General features: G+C 43.5%; 1 protein-coding gene across 4 annotated transcripts in view; it reads left to right on the top strand.

Moving 5' to 3' along the window:
* The window catches only part of CTNNA2 (catenin alpha 2), a 1,121,468-nt gene that overhangs the window by 438,921 nt on the left and 663,185 nt on the right, over window positions 1–19,362 (top strand). The gene's annotated exons all lie outside the window — the stretch shown is intronic.

Raw genomic sequence — 19,362 nt, 5'->3', positions numbered from 1 at the left:
GACCCTTAAACATTACATCGATTTTTTTGTCCCCTGAGCTTTTTTCTTTGTGTTGTATTGCAGAGTAATAAAATTTCACTAGACCCTTTGGATCCATAAACTCTGAAGTACAACCACCAACCGATAGAAATGAAATTGTTTGACTGGAGCGATAAGCAAGGACTCTGCTTTCGACTCTTAGCAGTATAAGTCGTTTTGCTGGCCGGTGAGGGTGAATTACAGCCTGCTGTGTGTAAAGGACAAGCATGTATTTGCGGCAGCTCCCAATCCAGTGATCACTGGGGGGTGGAGGGTGACCTTTACATGGCCACCCAGGCCTCAAAAGAATGATGTTTAAAAATAGAAGTTCAACAACACCATGCAATTTTAGCAGAACTTAGATTTTTTTTTCTTGCATGAATTAGGTTGTCCATATATTTTATTATGGAGTAAAGAGTTGAAAAGGAAAATAAGTTCTGCTTGTAAATCTCAAGATATATTTTTAAAAGAGCAAGGTTTAAAAAAAAAAGTGAGGAGCTGCAGGCTCATTAGAAGATACTATACATTATGGTATGTGCCAGCCTGGAATATTCTGAATTTCTACTCTGTGCTGGGCACTGACCTAGCAAACTCCTGCCACGTGAACCATCATTTTACTAGAGGCCTGGTACATGTAATTCATGCACTGCAGGGTGGGGGGGTGGGGGGGAGTGTCCCCTTAGCCCGGCCTGCACCCTCTCACAGTCCGGGGACCCTTGGGGGATGTCCAACTGCCACAGAGGTGGGAGAGGGTCACACCACTGCTGCTGCGCTGGCCAGCCGTGAGCCTGGCTCAGGGCTTTTGGCTGAGCGGCACTCCCACTGTGGGAGCGCACTGACCACCAGGGGGCAGCTCCTGCATTGAGCGTCTGCCCCCTGGTGGTCAGTGTGCATCATAGCGACTGGTTGTTCTGCAGTTCAATCAATTTGCATATTAGCCTTTTATTATATAGGATGTTGCCTGTGTCTCCCTTAGCACCAGCCCTGCCCCTTGCAGCCCCAGTATTATGTCACTCCAGATCTGAGGCATGGCCCCCATTTCTACTCAAGCATAATAGAGGATTGTCCTGGTAGAGAGCTCCATGTCCCATCCAGACAAATTGAGATTGCTGATTTCAGTGGCCAGGGCTTGAGAACATGTGCATGTTAGGGAATAGGCAGACAAGGTCTACCTACAAGCCGCCCTGTTGCCAATCTTGTGGGTTGACATAGAAGGGATTAAAGTGGGATGTTCCCTGACCAGTTAGCACTTTTTTACTTAGTTCAGATAAATGACCTGGTGTCTCAGCAGCTGTCTTTAAAAGATCCCTGTGAAGTCTGGCCGGTGTGGCTCAGTGCTTGAGCATCCACCCAGGAACTAAGAGGTCACTGGTTCAATTCCCAGTTAGGGAACATGCCTGGGTTTCGAGCTTGATTCCCAGAAGTGAGCATAGCATGCAGGAGGCAATGGGTCAATGATGTTTTTTCTCTCATCGATGTTTCTATCTCTCTATCCCTCTTCTTTCCTCTCTCTCTAAAAAATCAATGAGAACATATTTTTTTTAAAAAGATCCCCATGAGTACTGTCTCATACTTGGGGGGAGGGTGTGATAGAGTAGGAAGTAGACTCACAGGGTCTTGATCTGTTTCTAATGAAAAGGGGCCATTCCGAAGCCACTGAGGCCTTAGAGCACAAACATGCACCAGACGAGCCACTTTCTTCTAAAGCTGCACCTTCCGTTTTTTGGAATCTAGATTCAGATTGTCTACATTTCCCCCTGGTTTGTCACACACCGAGCAGCATTAATTGGTCAGTAATCAGAGATGTGGTGTTGTTTATTTTGTTTTGTTTTGTTTTGTTTTAGGCATATCATGATGCTCATTACATCTTATTAACTCACAGCACAGCTGAAAAGGAGCTGTGTTGGCAAGGAGTAATGTCAAAGAGTGGTTGAATTCTGATTGCTGGGACCCTGCTGTGGTCTGACAAACGTGATTGCAGGTCGTGCTGGTGCACACGGAGGCCAGGAGTAGAGGTTTGAGTGCTCTTATAGAGAATTAATGTTGCACAGATTTTATATTCCACATGCCTAAAAGTTTGTGCTGTAAATGAATATCTGACAGTGTCCAGTGCAATTTTGGAGTGTGTCCCATAGTCCCACATTCATCATTAAGCATATATGAGTTCATTTGTGTTGTGTGACTATCATCCTTGTGTCCACATCCAGCAGACCAGTGGTGCTGATGGGGGCTCACTCAGGGACCACTGACCCAATTAGCCCAGCACAGTAGGATCCCTAACCCAGGGAGGACAAATGTCATGCATGTGGGCTGCTTCATCCCTCTTTGGGGGCCCTACTGGATGTCACTAATTGATTACAGCTTCTTTTGAATGAGAGCACTGAATTCCAAATAACCTCCTCAGTCCCTCCTCACTCTCACGCTGTTAGGAACCTTTTGTCACCCTTACCTCAACAGGTGATTTTAATGGCCCAGGGGTAGAGCTGTTTTTGCTACCAGGAGAAATAGCCATGGCTGTGATGTGGGCCACAGGATTACATGCCACACCCTCCAGCCCAACCACATTATCCCAGCACAAGAGTAGGCTAAACAGTGACCTTGTGGCAAAATGCCCCCTTCCCTGGTGATTGAGTCAGTGCTAAGTGCTTCTTAACTTAGCCCATGAAAATGGCCTGGATCGTGCACAAAGTGCAGCCAAACCCTGGCCAGGAGGACCATCAGGAATCTGATCAGCAGGCACTGATCTTCCTGACTGATGTCTAGCCACGATTCTGCTTCTGTGTCTGTCTAGAGCTGTGCCTCTCAGCCTTTGTGGGTTCTGGTGCCTCCAGGAAACCAAGACTAGCCTTTGAATGGAGTAGGATTTAGCATCAAACCAGTTAAAAATACCCTGGGCGTCCATCAGCTGGAATACTGTACACTCAGACAGGATGTGGCCAGCTGATTAATCACAGAAATGCCACCTCTGGATTTCCCCTTATCTTCTGTCCTTTTCTCACTTAAATTAGGTTTATCTTATTGAAGGGGAGAGGAAATTAATGTGTCCTGACCTTTTGTCATGTGCCAAGACCTTCACAGTCATTTCATCTAATCCATACAATGACCCTGATTCAGGCATTATTTATCTCATTTGTCAGATGAGACAATTACGGCTCATAGAGTGTAAAGCCCTTACGCATGGTTTTTACATTATTGTTTACTAGTGGCCCTGTGCACGAAATTCATGCACATAAAAAGGGGATTAATTAGAGGAAATAATTTAATATTGCTATTTGCCCTTTCTCTATAATAGAAGTGTCAGAGATGAAAGAAAATTAGTAAAATGTATATGAAAACCTTCCTCCTGTCAGAGTCTGGGGCGCACCATGGGACCCAGAGGCAAGTCCCTCCCACCCACATGTGCCTCAAAATTGCGTGAGACCTACACCTGGCCGCCCCCCCGCCCCGGAATTGGGCTAGATCCAGACCCGGCCAGTCCCACCCTTACTGAGCCCCGCCAGGCAGGGGGTATAGCCTCAGGTCCCCTGGCCCAGCGCCAGGGCGGGGGGCATGGCCAGAGGTCTCCCAGCCCAGACCGGGGTGGGGATGTGCCTTGAGGTCCCTATCAAGCCCTGCTGGGTGGGGGTCATGGCCTGAGGTCCCCCATTAAGCCCTGCCAGGCGGGGGGGGGCACAGCCTCAGGTCCCCCGGCCCAGCATTGGGAGGGGGGCGCAGCCTCAGGTCCCCCATCAAGCCCCACTGAGCGGGGAGTGCGGCCTGAGTTCCACCGACCCAGCCATGGGGGTGCACCTTGAGGTCCTCTGTCAAGCCCTGCTGGGTGGGGGGCATGGCCTGAGGTCCCCTGTCAAGCCCAGCCAGGCAGGGGGCACAGCCTGAGATCCCCTGTCAAGCCCCGCTGGGCGGGGGTTGCGGTCTGAGGTCCCCCAACCCTGTGCTGGGGTGGGGGGCATGGTCTGAAGTCCCCTGTCAAGTCCCACCTGGTTGGGGGCACGGCCTGAGGTCACCCGGCCTGGCGCGCAGGGTGGAGGGCATGGCCTCAGGTCCCCTGGCCTGGCGCTGGGGCAGAGGTGGTGGTCTGAGGTCCCCCAGCTGGGTGCTGGGGCAGGGGGCATGGCTTGAGGTCCCCCAGCTTGACACCAGGGCGGGGCACACAGCCTGAAGTCCCCTATCAAGCCCTGCTGGGTGGGGGGCACAGCCTGAGACCCCTGTCAAGCCCCATGGGTGCAGGGGAGGGCTAGCCTCAGGTCCCTGCTGATTGCTCGTTAAGGCTCCTTAAGGGAACTTGGCCTCAGCTGTGGGTGCAGCCATCTTTGTGATGGAGTGATGGTAAATTTGCATATTACTCTTTTTTTAAAATATATTTTATTGATATTTTATAGAGAGGAAGGGAGAGGGATAGAGAGCTAGAAACATTGATGAGAGAGAAACATTGATCAGCTGCCTCCTGCACACCTCCCACTGGGGATGTGCCCGCAACCAAGGTACATGCCCTTGAGCAGAATTGAACCCGGGACCCTTCAGTCCGCAGGCCGACGCTCTATCCACTGAGCCAAACCGGTTTCGGTGCATATTACTCTTTTATTAGATAGGAGGAGTAGGATATTTATAAATGACAGAGCCAACAATCAAATTAAGGTTTGAAAAAAAAAATTCAATGAAGTGTATTATTTTCCTCCATTTAACAAGTCATGAGGAGAAATTCTTTACAATGTTTTTCTTTGAAAATATTATCAAAACTATCCCTTTTGCTCTAATAATCCAAATCTCTGTGGGTTCCGGTTTATGAAAGATGTTACTTATTTTATGACTTTCCACTAAAGAATAGAGTTGAGAGAGTTAAGGTAATTTTCCAGATGCTGCAAATAGATGAACTATGAACGTTGTTGGGGAAACATGTAGATAATTACAAATAGCCTTGCTGTGCAGACTGTTTTGCTCTAAGATCATCCTGTCCACATTACACCCCCCTCTCCCGCCCTCCAACCTCATCTCTCCCATTCATTTTAACTGATCAGTCTCAGGAAAGGTGAGAATCAGACACCTGTGGAACCTACATGGTGATCCAAGGTGCTTTTCCCCACTCTCTCTAATCTAAAATAAGTGCCATGACATAACTCATCCCATGTGGGTGGGTTGCCAACATTTGACCTCCGTACTAAGTAGGAGAGGATACTTGACTGTAAGTAAAACTCCATTTAAGTATGGCTTTTTAGAAACTGGCAGAATGAAATCCCAGAGCTTCAATGGCATTTTGAAGCATTGTTAATTGCAGGGATTTTTCTCTCTGTTCATGTCAGCCTTTGAGGAGTCATTCTCACCTTTTTGTTCATGAGTGTATGGCATGGAAATGACAAGCACTGCCTATAACACACCCTGGACGGGCACCCACTAAAGAGAGCTCAAGCTGAGGACACTGGATGTGAAGGGAAACCTTTTTCTGCCAGGCTGTGTGACATTCAGCGTGCCGTCACACAGGGATATGCTACACTATCGCTTGGGAATGTGACATGGACTATGTGGGTCAGATTTTTCTCAGGATTAAAAAGTTTAAGACATTTTCTACAATTTCAAATCAATATTTTATCTGAATTCTACCATATGGATTTGCTACATTTAATGTGATTTTATAGTCTTATAATGAATGGCTTTGCACCACTGGGAGAGTCATTTATGGTAGATGTTCCAAATACATGCTTCCTGTTAAAATCAACTTACAAGTTATAATAATGGAGACATTGGTATCTTGAAACAAAAAATAAAATAATTAGTGGCAATAGGTAATGGGGTTATAGACTTTTTTTTTTTCTTGCCAAAGGAATTCTGGGCACATACAATTGTATTTCATATGCAAAAGAGGTATTAACAACCCACTAGTTTTTCTATGTTGAGTTATATTCAAATCATTTATTGAGGTCTGGGGCAATGTTTAAAAGGGCATGCATTTTAATTTTTTTAGACTAAGTATTTATTTATTTTGCTGTATTTGATGGTTATGTTCTTTTTACCTATATCTTTTATACGTCATTTTTACACCTATATCATTAACCCTAACAGCACTCAGAAAAATGACACACCTGTGTTCACCGAAGGAAGGAAAGAGGAAAAGAAGGAAGGGAAATAAAAAAGAAAAGAAAAAAATCAAAATTATTTTAGTCCTTGCAACTCCATGGGAATTGCTCTTTTCAAAGCATCAATAACCTTCATCTTTCCAATTCGACACGTCGTATCTTTTTTGACTTTTTGCAGCATTCAGGCCAGGTGACTACTATGCCCTTGTTGAAGTTAACTAACTTCCTCCCTCCCTCCCTTCCTTCTTTTCTTCCTTCCTTCCTCCTGAGACATCCACTAACAACCACTTTCCCTAACAACCACTTTCCTGGAGTTTCTTCCGCTCCTGACTTATACATTTTGGAGTGCCAGAATCTTCTCCTTCTACACTCATTCCTTAGCAGGCCCCTTCTTTTTATTTCCAGGCTTTAATGCCTCCTGTCCACTCATGATTCTCAAGTTTATAACGCCAGCCCTGACTTCTTCTCTGAGCTTAAGAGCTTGAGTGTGCGTGCGTGTGCGTGTGTGTGTGTGTGTGTGTGTGTGTGTGTGTGTGTGTGTGTGACTGCTCATTTGAGATCTCTAGAGGGTTAGCAAGCAGCTTAAACTATATGTGTCTGAAACTGGTCTTCCCCAGTCATCCATATCTCGGTGCAGGCACACAACCATGTACCCAGTTTTTTAGTCACCGAATTGCTCATCTCCCTTTGCCTCACACATTACATACAGCCCATCTGTACATCCTATAGACCAGGGGTGGGCAAACTTTTTGACTCGAGGGCCACAATGGGTTCTTAAACTGGACCGGAGGGCCGGAACAAAAGCATGGTGGAGTGTTTGTGTGAACTAATATAAATTCAAAGTAAACATCATTACATAAAAGGGTACGGTCGTTTTCTTTTTTTATTTCAATAGTTTTATTCCTTTCAAACATTTTAACAAGAAGAATGTAAACACTAATTATTATCATTTGAAACTTCAAAAAATGGAGGAATCATAGCACAATAACATACCTTATATTGAAGATGGCAAAGGCAAAATAAAATTGCCTAACAAAGGAAAGGTACAAAAGCCTTTCAAATTAAACTTAAATATAATAAAATAATTTAAAACTAAAACAAATAGAAAAGAACAAAATGTGTAAACAGTAAATTAAACATTTTCTTTAGTGCAACTTCCAAATTATTCCCGGGACATAGATGTAGATGGCAATGTAGACTGGGTTGAAAGGTTTTCGGTCTTTAAAACATCAACTTCAGTGGGAACAGTGTTGTTGGTCTCCTTTTTAGCTAATGCTCTGATACTGTGCTCTCCAGGGGCGTGTCTCCCTACATCACCACGATAACGTGTCTACGCATTCCCAGGGTGATGTCGGGGGACGCGTCCGGTCCGCGGGCATTACAAGGAGCCTCTGGAAGACTGAGAGGTTGTTCCTTCTACTGAATGGGTGGATATAAATCCGCCCACTCAGAAGAAGGAGCTGCGGCCGTGTTTCCCGACATTGCATGTTAACACTGCTGCTGGTGAAGGAGCTGAGGGGAGAACAAGAGAACCCTCCGCTCTTTCAGCTCCGCGGGCCAGATAGAACAGCCGAATGGGCCGGATCTGGCCCGCGGGCCGTAGTTTGCCCACGGCTGCTATAGACTCTTCCTTTAAAATATCCCAGTCTGGTGATGTTCACGAATGCCACTAGTGTTATCCCCTAAACTGCTAAGCTTCTGTCTGGTCTCTCTGCTTTCTCTCTTGCCTCAGGGCAATCAGTTCTTTAAACAACAGCTAGGATGACCTTTAGCAAATGCACTTTAAAAACCTGTCATTTTTGTGTCCAAACCCTACAGAATAAAATCCCAGTTCCTTATGTGATGGGTCAAACAAGATGAGCTAGTTAATCCCATAATAATAAACAATCTCAATGGTTTGAGGAATTACCTAAAAAGTTAAACATAAAATTACTGTCTGACCCAGCGACTTCCCTCCTAGATATATGCCCAAAAGAATTGAAAATGGGCACTCAAACAAATGCATGCACATACCTGTTCATAACAGCACTATTTGCAATAACCAAAAGGTGGAAACAATTCATAGCCCATCAATAGATGATAGAGAAAAAAATGTGGTTTGTCTATGCCAGTGGTTCCCACCCCACAGGAGGGCAATTTGATTTTTAAGGGGGGCAATTCGAGAATGAGTTATTAACAGTGATTTTTTGGTATTTCTTATGGTTCTAGGAGCCTCATATAAAGTATATATATATATATATATATATATATATATATATATATATGGTGACATATTTATGCATTTCAGTTCTCTATTATATTTTTGAAACTTTATTTGCTATTTTTTCATATCACTTCATATTATTATTATTTTTTAAAATAACTTTTAGTGATTTCTTCCTCAGCACTTCCACTGTCCTTTTGTTCTCTTATTTTTCTCTTTCATGGATGCCATGTTCTTTGGAAGCTTGTTTAGACCAAGTGTGAATGACCTTTCAGGCTTCCTCCATGTGAACAGGAGTTCACTTTTTGAATAATAAGAATTATATGTCACAGGAGGGCATCAGGATTTTAGAGATGCTTAGGTGGGGCATGGCCAAAAAAAAAGTTGGGAACCACTGGTCTATGCAATAGGATATTAATTAGGCATTACAAAGGAACACAGAATTGGCATATTCTATAATGTGGATGAACCTTGAAAACGCTATGCTAAATGAAAGAAACCAAACTCAGAAGGTCATATATTGTATGAGTCCTTTTATATTAAATACCAGAACAGGTAAATCCATCCAGACAGAATTCAGGTTGGTGCTTACCAGGTTCTGGTTAATAGGGAGCACCTTTTCAGTGGGTATGAGTTTTCATTTTGGGATGATGACATGTTTTGGAACCAGGCAAAGGTGATGGTTTCACAACATTATGAATGTACCACTGAATTGTTTATTATAAAATTGTAAATAATATGTTATGTGAATTTCACCTCAATTAAAAAAACAGAGTTTATTCATATTACTTGCCCATCTAGAGTCATCTTGGTCAGTTTTAGTCTCAGAGCAGCCACTATTGACAGCATTCCCAGTAAAACACATGATTCATAAAGACAGGGAATTTGTTCATTGCTATATAACCAGGAAAATAGCATTAGCAGACACCTTGAAATAGTGACTAGATCTTGAGTGAATAAATAGAATAATGAGTAACATGGTTTTAAATAAAAATATATACAAAATAAAGACATGTATAAAGGCAATAAACCTCTCAGGGCCAGAAACCCCATTCCACCTGATAATTTGATATCCTTATGTTAGTCCTATCATATATTTGTCTTTGCCTTTTTTTCAGGATTTGAATTGCCAATGTTTACATGGCATGTTCATTCTTCTTTTAGACTTCGAATCCCTTCCTTGCCCCTGTCCTATTCCAGATATCACTAATGACCTTTTAGCTGCCCAGTCTTCTTGGGACCACAGTCAGCCCAGCCTCCCAGGGTATGAGGTTGTGGCAGGGATTTTGGATTGAACAATCCATCTGCTTTAACCCACAGAGTTGAATCAGAAGGGTATGGTGGACCTCTCAGCTTTATTTGATATAGTGACCTGCAGTTTCCCAGTATTTCCCAGTTTGGGCTTGGAATGTATGGTACGGGATTAGTTCTGTACATCTGGTTGCATTCTACCCAGGTCTCTTGTTTTCCTATCCTCCCAGACCACTTGTGCTTTTCGCTTGTCTAGATTCTTCCCTTGACACAGAGTTACTGGCAGTTCGCTTCTAGGCTGCCTTCCCAAGACAACTGGATCTACACATGTCACTAAGCCTTGTCACTGCCTGAGTCTCCCAGAGTCCCCATGTCTAACTCCCTTGACACAGCGATACTGGCAAAACCCTTTTTCTTCATCCCTGGCAGCCTGGCATGTGTAGTTATCCATGGAATCTCTGTTAAGTACATTACCACCTTCCATTTGCAACTGGGAGGGTTTCCCTAAGAATTCCAGGTATTAGATACAATAATTACAATAATAATAGGTGGCAGAATGCTTTCTGGGGAGATCAATATATATCTTTTTTTTAATCCTTACCCGAGAATATGCTTATTGATTTTAGACAGAGAAGAAGGGAAAGAGACAGAGAAACATCAATGTGAGAGAGTAACACCAATCAGTTGCCTCCTGGGTGAGCCTCAACCAGGGATCAAACCTGCAACCTAGGTGTGTGCCCTGGCTGGAAATTGAACCCACAACCTGTTTGGTGTTATGAGATGATGCTCCAACCAAGAATATATCTTAATGCCCCTAATCTGTTTCTCCCTTATTTCTAAGTAAAATGATTATCTGCCTTTGTCTTCCTGAAACACATTTCTTATGAAACAGCAGGAGATAACCTTGCTTTCTTTTTAAGTAAAAAAATCTTTTGAGATAAAAACTTTTTCTGAAAAATAAAACCCAAAAAATCCTCTTCTAATTTCACATTTGTCAGTGTTTTATGTCATAATAATAGCCGACATTTTTAGGTGCATTTTATGTGTTAAAGAAAGGGTTGAGCATAATCAAATTTATACTCTTAATAGCCTTTGGAGACAGGCAGTGTGATGATCCTGATTTTTACTGATGGTGAAGTAGGCTCAGGCAGGGTAAGTAGTTTTCCATGGTCACACTATCTATTCAGTGACAGAGCTGTTCGTGGCATTCAGAGTGCTGACTTCAGGGACCAGGTCCAATGACTACACTATACCACCTTCCATTTGAAACTGGAAGGGTTTCCCTCGGAATCATCCCCTCTTGTATACTACCACCAACAAAAGCTAAATTCAGGTCAAGCCAGGAAATTAACAAAATTGTGATGTGAATAAGAAGGGCACACATTTACTATGCAACTGGCTGAGGTTTGAGCTCAGTGTTTTGGAAGACAACAAAGTAAGCTAGCCATCCCTCATGCATAGTTTGTGAGCAACATGCTCTAAAGATAACTCTTTTGAAATTCAAGGACAGCAAATTACATGATTTGTTCTTGATTAAGCGAATTCACTAACACTTTGCATAAGAAAGTGGCTAAAGAGAGGACAGTCCTTCCAGCCACTCCATTTTTTTTTTAATCTTCACCCAAGGATATGTTTTTATTGATTTTTTTTTGAGAGAGAGAGGGAGAGAGAAATATCAATTAGATTGGTTGCTTCCCCTACACACCCAGACCAGATATGAAACCTGCAACCCAGGTATGTGCCCTGAGCTGGAATCGAACCAGCAACCATTCAGTGCACAGAATGATGCTCTACTAACTTAGCCACCCAGCCATGGCTCCATCCATTCCATTTTAATGTGGACCAGTAGTTTTATTGCTAGCTTTACCCAGTGGCCAGATATGTTTCTATTGAACGAATACAAAAAATGGTTTACATTAATATTAAAACTTGAAAAGCTGTTCCCGTTGCATTGATTGTACACAGATGGATACTGTACTTTCAAAACCACTGGCCAAGAGTGAAAGGAAAAGCAACCAAAGGAAGGCAGAGAGGGAGAGGGAGCACAGAGGGGGTGGCCTCCTGAGAGCTTTAAAATTAAATACCCATTGCATTTTGAAGTTAGTTATTACATGTTCATACAAGCTAATCTCCTTTTAAAGAATTCTCATGATTGGCCACAGGCCTTAGGACAGGAAACACGAGAATTCTCGTGATCCGTCCACCATGTTTTAATTAAGCTATCATGGTAAAATATAAATTACAGATCTCTTATACTCCTTTTCAAATCCTCGTTCCAGATGTAGAAATGCTTCTGAATAAACTGCTATGAGAAAGACCATAAGTAAATTACCTGGAAATGGCAGTTGAAGGAGACCACCTAGAGACAGACCCTTTTGTTGATTCTCTAGCCTCAGCCCCGGGACCCAGGACTCTGAGCTCTCAGGAGGCCACTCCTCTGTGCTCCCTCTCCCTCTCTGCCTTCCTTTGGTTGCGTTTCCTTTCACTCTTGGCCCGTGGCTATTGAAAGTACAGTATCCATCTGTGTACAATCCATGAAACTGGAACAGCTTTTCAAGTTTTAATATTCAGTGCAAGATACCGTCTGGCTTTGTGGTTTCTAAAATGATACAGCATGCCAAAAATGTTGTTTTTTTATTAAGTTAAGTGCATTTATCTGGCATGAGCAAGAATTAGCTGCAGACTAGGTGGAAATAACATACTAGAGGGCATGATTTGAAAACGTCCAAAGAATAGTCCCACCGCCTAGGAAAGTGGCTGGTATTCTACTCTTACTTCATTTGAGTTTGTGAAGGGTTTGGCTTTTGTAGCAAATGGGCACATTTTCTTTGGAGTAGCAAGGGCTTAGGCCCCCATGAACCAAGCCCTTTCCTGGGGCTTGGCGGATGAAGGGCTTCTGCTAAGAGCAGTCTAGAGAAAGGGAAATCAGGTGGCAAGGGGCTGCAGGAACTGTAATATCCATTCCCCTGATATGAGGCTGTTTGAGATTTATTTGTTTTTCCTTTCTTTCCAAAAATGCCTTGGGAAAGAAATCCTATCTATGCTTATTGTATTCAAGCACCGGTCTTCTAGGGTAATATTGTAATTCAGTCAATAACTGCTCAACCTCCTAATCGCCTCTGCTCTACCCAGGTGGCCCAGGGTGCCAATTGCTGCCACCTACCTGGCTGCATGCTTTGCCTCTTGAGGAGAAAAGGAAAACTGTTTCCAAGCTGATTCCTGGATCCACACATTCTCTGCTAAGTACATTACCACCTTCCATTTGCAACTGGGAGGGTTTCCCTAAGAATTCCAGGTATTAGATACAATAATAATAGGGGGCAGGCCATACCATAGGATTGAGGGCTGCAGTAAATTACTGTGAGGAAAGCAATTTGACATCCTTCTGTCCTCTGATGAAAGCTGAATGTGAAATCTAGGTGTGAACAGAAAAAAAACAACAAATTGAAAGTCACACATGAAGGGAGAGACCTGGGAGGGTGGCAGGAATCACAGCTCAGAGAAGGGACTCGAGGTGGTACTGCGATGTAACAACATTATTTCTTTCCAAGATGAATGCACCTGTGCAATTCCTCGGCCTTTATTCCTGGATCCTATCAGGGTAGCAAGGACATTTACACAAAAGGATTCTGTAGTCTAACTGAGCAGACTGGGGTTAGAAGAATTCAATTTCTTTTGTTTAGGAAGATGCACAATTCCAGGAAGTTGAGTCAGTCCCACTGTGTGTTCCATTATTATCTGTTAGTTTAAGCCTGAATAATAAGGACAACAGACATGCCTTTTACTCCTCTATGCCTTTGTTCATGAGAGGGAGAGAGAGAAACATTGATTTGTTGTTCCACTTATTTATGCATTCATTGGTTAATAGCATTTTTTTTTATAAATCCAAAAGCAAATCCATGGGCATAGTCCTTTAACTTTCCACTCAAAAATATACTTTCTGCCCTAACCGGTTTGGCTCAGTGGATAGAGCACTGTCCTGTGGACTCAAGGGTCCCAGGTTTGATTCTGGTCAAGGGCATGTACCTTAGTTGCGAGCACATCCCCGGTAGGGGGTGTGCAGGAGGCAGCTGATTGATGTTTCTCTCTCATCAATGTTTCTAACTCTCTCTCCCTCTCCCTTCTTCGTCTCTGAAATCAATAAAAATATGCTTTAAAAAATAATAGCTAGTATTAGTGGCATGCTTATACTAAGGTAGGTACTACGTTAAGTCCTTTGCATGGATGACCTCATTTGCTCCTTTCAAGCTCCTGTGAATTTGGTATTATGGTTTTCCCTCCTTTTAGGTGTGGGAATTGGGGCTTTAGGATACAGCCCTACATCACAGCAAAGGGAACTCAGAGGGAGTGGACCTCAGGTTTGTCTTCCTGAGGAGCTATACTGTACTTATTCCTTAATAAATGTGTGATGCTTACACTTCCATAGTGCTATGGAACAAACTTTCCTAAAACTCCGTGGCTTAACACAACCACAGTTTATTTCTTTATGGTTCTGCTGTTTAGACAGAACTTGGCAGAGACCACTCATCTGTACATCAGTGGGGGGTGACTCTGCTGGGACTGGAGGTCCCGGCCAGGATGACCTCGCCTCCATGGCTGACAGGTTGGCTGTGGCTGCTGGCTTAGGTCTCAGCTGGTGCTGTAAGTTGGGGTCTCCCAGCATCTTCACATGCCTGTCTTTAGCACTAAGTTGAGTTTCTCACAGCACAAAAGAGGGAGATGCCAGGACTTGTCTAAGCATGGGCTCCAAATTGGCACTGCATGACTTTCAAAGCATTCGTTGGTTAGGGCAAGTCACAGGGCTGGTCAGGGTCAAGGGAGGGGCCAATAAGGACCTGAATACTAGCAGGCATGGTTCACAGGAATGGTTCAAAGTGAAGGGACTACCACACACAGCAACACATTATTTCATCGCTTTTTGCTATTATCCAGCAATCCACTAAGTGTAAGTTTTATTACCATTGATCCAGTGCTGAAATTGAGACAGGGAAGATACAGTTTCTGCGTTTGCTCTGTTACATACCTAATATCCCAGAAGTTTAAGCAGAAACCCAAGCAAACAACAAACCCAATCAAACTGACGAGCAAGAGTGATGAGTGTAAACATCGCACACCTTGGACGACTTGGCACATTCATTCTGTGGGCATTTTTTAATTGAGATTATTGGGGTGACACTGGTTAACAAAAACATACAGGTTCCAGGTACACAATTCTACAACACATCGTCTGTACACTGTAGTGTGTGTTCACCACCCCAAGTCAAGTCTCCGTCCATCACCATTTATCCACGCTATGCCCTCCTCCACCTTCACCCTCCTTCTCCCCCTGGCCATCACAACACTGTTGCCAGGGTCCATGAGTTTTTCCTCTTTTCTTTTTTTTTTTCTTTTTTGCTCCATTCCTCCACCTCTCCCCTCTCCAGTTAGCCTTACCCCACCCCCTCCAGCTATCAGCCTCCTCTCTATCTGTGAGTCTATCTCAAGTACCATATGATTTTATTCATATGTGGAATCTAATCAACACAATGAGCTAAAAAGCAAAACAGTGTGGGCAATTTTAAAACCATCAGAGACCACAGTACGCTGTATTCTAACTTCTGTGACACCTCTCCTTTATTTTAAGCACTTTAACTTGTATGTTTTCACAGTTGAGGACACAGTTCTCAAACCCATACACATCCTTACCTCTGGGTGCAAGTGAAGGAGTAAAAATCAGGTGTGCTGGGGTTATGTTACACATGGAGTAGGAGTTGGGGGTGTCTAGTTAACCTGGTGGTTTATTCCAAGAGCAGCAATAAAGATCCGTGTAACTTTTTATTACACAGCAGGGCCTACATGTAGGGAAGTGGATGTTCAGATTTTGTTTCCGAAATAGATCAAGTATTTTCAGTGCTCATTGAAAAAGGCAAGGGAGAAGGGTGAGAGGATGGTCTGAAAGCCCTTGTTATTTATAGTTGACAGTATTGTTAGTGATCACCCCATGGAGAACTGAATGGCATCTAAGCCCTACATTTCCATATCATCTCATCTGAAAGCTTTCATCTCCTCACTCATCATGTTGGCATGGTAACATGACAAGAGTTATGATGTCAAAACCATATGAACTCATGACTGATCTAAAATTATTTGGGAAACTTTCCCATTTCAAATTTCCTTTGAGAGAGAGAGAGAGAGAGAAAGGAAGCCACGTGGCAGCTTCATTCAAAAGAGGGGGGGAAAGTCTATTTTTTTTCCATTGCCCTGAAATAAAGTCTCTGTTTTCCTTTCCATGGAGTGCTAAAAAGACTACCGCCTTTCTGATGTTTTTTGACATTTTCTCTCACATTAGGATATTTTAATTTCCCTTTCTCTTGCTAAAATTGCTTTGTTTTCCTATTCTGAGGGAAATCAGTGGTTGACTAGTGCTCCCTGGGCTGCTCATGCAAAGCAGGGCTGGCCTGCAGGCTGATGGATGCCCTTGGAAATTGCATGTCTCCTGAAGGGAAGGTGGCTTTGAGGAAATGTCCAGAGGTGGCCGAAAGGTCCAGAGATAAGAAGAGCTCTCTTTGGGACATTTGCAAGCTGTAGATGTTGGTGTTATCATCACTTCCACTTAGAGCAGCAAACCAAAGGCTCACCCAGATGAAATAAGTAGCATGAGGTCAGCGGGTGAGAAAGTGGCAGAACAGAGATATTTTGGAAAAAATTCCAGAGCCTGGTAACAGGAGTAGGGTTTACTCGGGTGAAAATAAATTAAAAACATACTTATAAAGCTGTAGCATCTTGGGAAATTTATTTAACCAGGTATTTCTTTTATTATTTTAGCTTCTGTTTTTTATCAAGTTGTAAAGTGGGGATAATAGTAAAAACCTGTTAATATAAAATAGGCAAACTGGAGCTGGAGACAGAGCTTGATTCTTGAATGAAGAAGGTAAATAAATACTGATTGCTCCATAGAAGCCAATAGATCAATGTAGGACTTGCAGAGACTAGGAAAAACACATTTTTATTCCAGGCAACACTATGTTTGTGACTTAAGACATAGAATTTGACCATCCTGCTGTGGACCTTGCCATAACTGCTTCTGCTACCAAAATAACTTCTTGTCTCTAACCAAATCTCAAACTGACCACACTTGAATTAAATTAACTACCTTTTAAAATATATTTTTATTGATTTCTGAGAGGAAGGGAGAGGGAGAGAGAGAGAAACATCAATGATGAATCATTGATCAGCTGCCTCCTTCAGGTTGGGAATTGAGCCCGCAACCCAGGCATGTGCCCTTGACCGGAATGGAATCTGGGACCATTCAGTCCGCAGGCTTATGCTCTATCCACTGCGCCAAATAGGCTAGGGCTAAATTAAATTCTTGATCTTCAACCTTCAGCATTATTTCTCAGCAGAATTCACAGCCAAAGGATAATTTTTAGTTGGAGGAAGCTACAACTTTTTTCTGCCTAATGTGACCAGACTCACATTTGCATGCATTTTTGAGCAGATTTTAACTGAAGGCCTACAATGTATCAGTTGCTCTTTTAGGCAAAACCTGAACAAATGGACAAAAGTTTCTATTGTTGGGTTTTATTTTTAGTGTGGGAAATAGATGATAAAAATATAAATAAGTAAACTATGGAATATTACATAGTAAAAATAAAAAGGAGAAGCGGAATCAGGAAGGAGTTAAACTAAGCCTTTGAGGTAGCATAAGGCTGACATTTTACTTCAGGTAGCTCCAAAGACATCACTGGAATGGCTTTTCATGCAGATATCAGGCAAGGCAGAGGCTGTAGCAGGTGCAAAGGCCCTGGGGCCCAATCTGTTCAGGACCAGCTAAGAGACCAGTGAGCTTGGAGCAGACTGAATGAGGAGGAGGGTTGAAGAGATGTCTTATTTTCTGTCCCTACAACACTCTTCATACACTCTAATCACCTGAAGTAAGTAAATACATATGTACATACATACATACATACATATGTCTATGCTAATAAAAGGGTAATATGCTAATTAGACCAGACATCCATCTGGACGTCCTTCCGGACAAAGCCACGGTGGCGGGGGCCGAGGCAGGGGCGGTTAGGGACGATCAGGCCCACAGGGGAGAGCAGTTAGGGGCAATCAGGCCGGCAGGCAGAGGTGGTTAGGGGTGATCAGGCAGGCAGGCAGAGGTGATTAGCGGTGATCAGGCAGGCAGGGGAGCAGTTAGAGCCATCAGGCTGGCAGGCAGAGTGGTTAGGGGTGATGAGGCAGTCAGGCAGGTGAGCAGTTAGGAGCCAGTGGTCCCAGATTGCGAGAGGGATGTCCGACTGCCGGTTTAGGCCCTGATCTCTGTGAGATCAGGGCCTAAATTGGCAGTCAGACATCCCCTAAGGGGTCCCAGATTGTAGAGCGTGCAGGTCGGGCTGTGGGATCCCCCCTCCTGTGCATGAATTCTGTGCACCGGGTCTCTAGTACATACATAAACAAGAAGTGACTTGTCTAAGGTAACAAAGTGAGTTTGAGTTAGCCCCAGACTTTGGACTCTAGCCCTAGTATCATTCCACCGGAGCCTGGTCTCCAGCTGTTCTTCACAGCTGGAATCTTCCTGTATCCCTGTATCATTTATTATTCACTGTTCACTCTTCAGATGTATGAGAGCAATGCTTTGTAAGCCTTTCTCTACTGGGGTCATATTTTTGTAACAATTCCATATAAATATAATTCATGCCTATCTCTGGTGTAATAAGGGTTTGTTTTTTTTTTTTCCTACTGCTCCTCACTAAGCTATGAGGAGAAATTCAGGCCAATTGAACAGGAGATGGATGATGGCTGAACAAGAATGAAACCACAGGCTTCTGTATCTGAGAGGTGAATCACGAGCCAATGCACACAACTTGGTGCTGCGGGACTCCTGTCCTCCACGCTGAGATGGGAGTGGGTTATGTCTTTCTACTCAAGGGGGCCTCCACTTTATCTGGCAACGAAAGGGCCTCCTCAGGCCTTTTCATTGGCACCGTTTCAAAAATTGCTTTGCCAGTGGATACCCACTTTACTTATTATTTTATTTGTGTCATACATTTTAGATTTCATAAACTCTTGCCGGGTGCTTTTGTATTAGCCACTGTTACATTGTTACATTTTAAACTCACAAGGACCCTGAGAGGTATGTTACCCACAGTTCATAGATAGCAAAGTTTAGAGAAGTTTAGTAAGTTATCTCAAAAGGGGAAAAGCGCAGTGCAAGAGAAACAGCCGATCCCTTGGTAGAGTGATGGTGCTCACTTGTAGGTAGGAATAGAGTGTCTGGACAGTCTGTCCGCCATAGGGGAGAGCAAGGACAGCACAGAGAAGAGCAATCGCCTTGCCCTACTGAACGAAAAAGCACAAAGCCTATAGTTCTGTGAGGCATCAGGTACAACGTGGCTCACCACCTTGCACTGTGGCCGAGCTTTCAAATAGGAGACTTGTTCTCACAGTTTATTGAACCTTTAAATGCATGAGTGATGTGCATGCCTTCACACACGCACACACACACTCCACTTCTTACTCTTATTTGCTATGAGTGATTGAACTATCTTCTAGACCTAGGGGCGATTTTGCCCCTCTAGGAACGCTTAGCAATGTCTGGAAGCATTTTTGGTTCTCAGAACTGAGGGGAGGGTTGCTACTGGCATCTAGTGGTTAGAGACAAGGGATGCTGCCCAGGATCCCACAGTGTAGAGGACTGCCCCACAGCCAGAATCGTCCAGCCCAGAATGTCAGTCGTACCCATCTAGGCTTGTCTATTTTTAACATTTCCATATTTACTAGAAACTTTGATTTGGGATCTTTCTGTGTTTACAGAAAATATGTATGTTGTAATATCAA

This window comes from Plecotus auritus (assembly GCF_963455305.1).
Source record: "Plecotus auritus genome assembly, chromosome: 8".
NCBI lineage: Eukaryota > Metazoa > Chordata > Mammalia > Chiroptera > Vespertilionidae > Plecotus > Plecotus auritus.
This window is presented reverse-complemented; position numbering and strand designations above follow the sequence as displayed.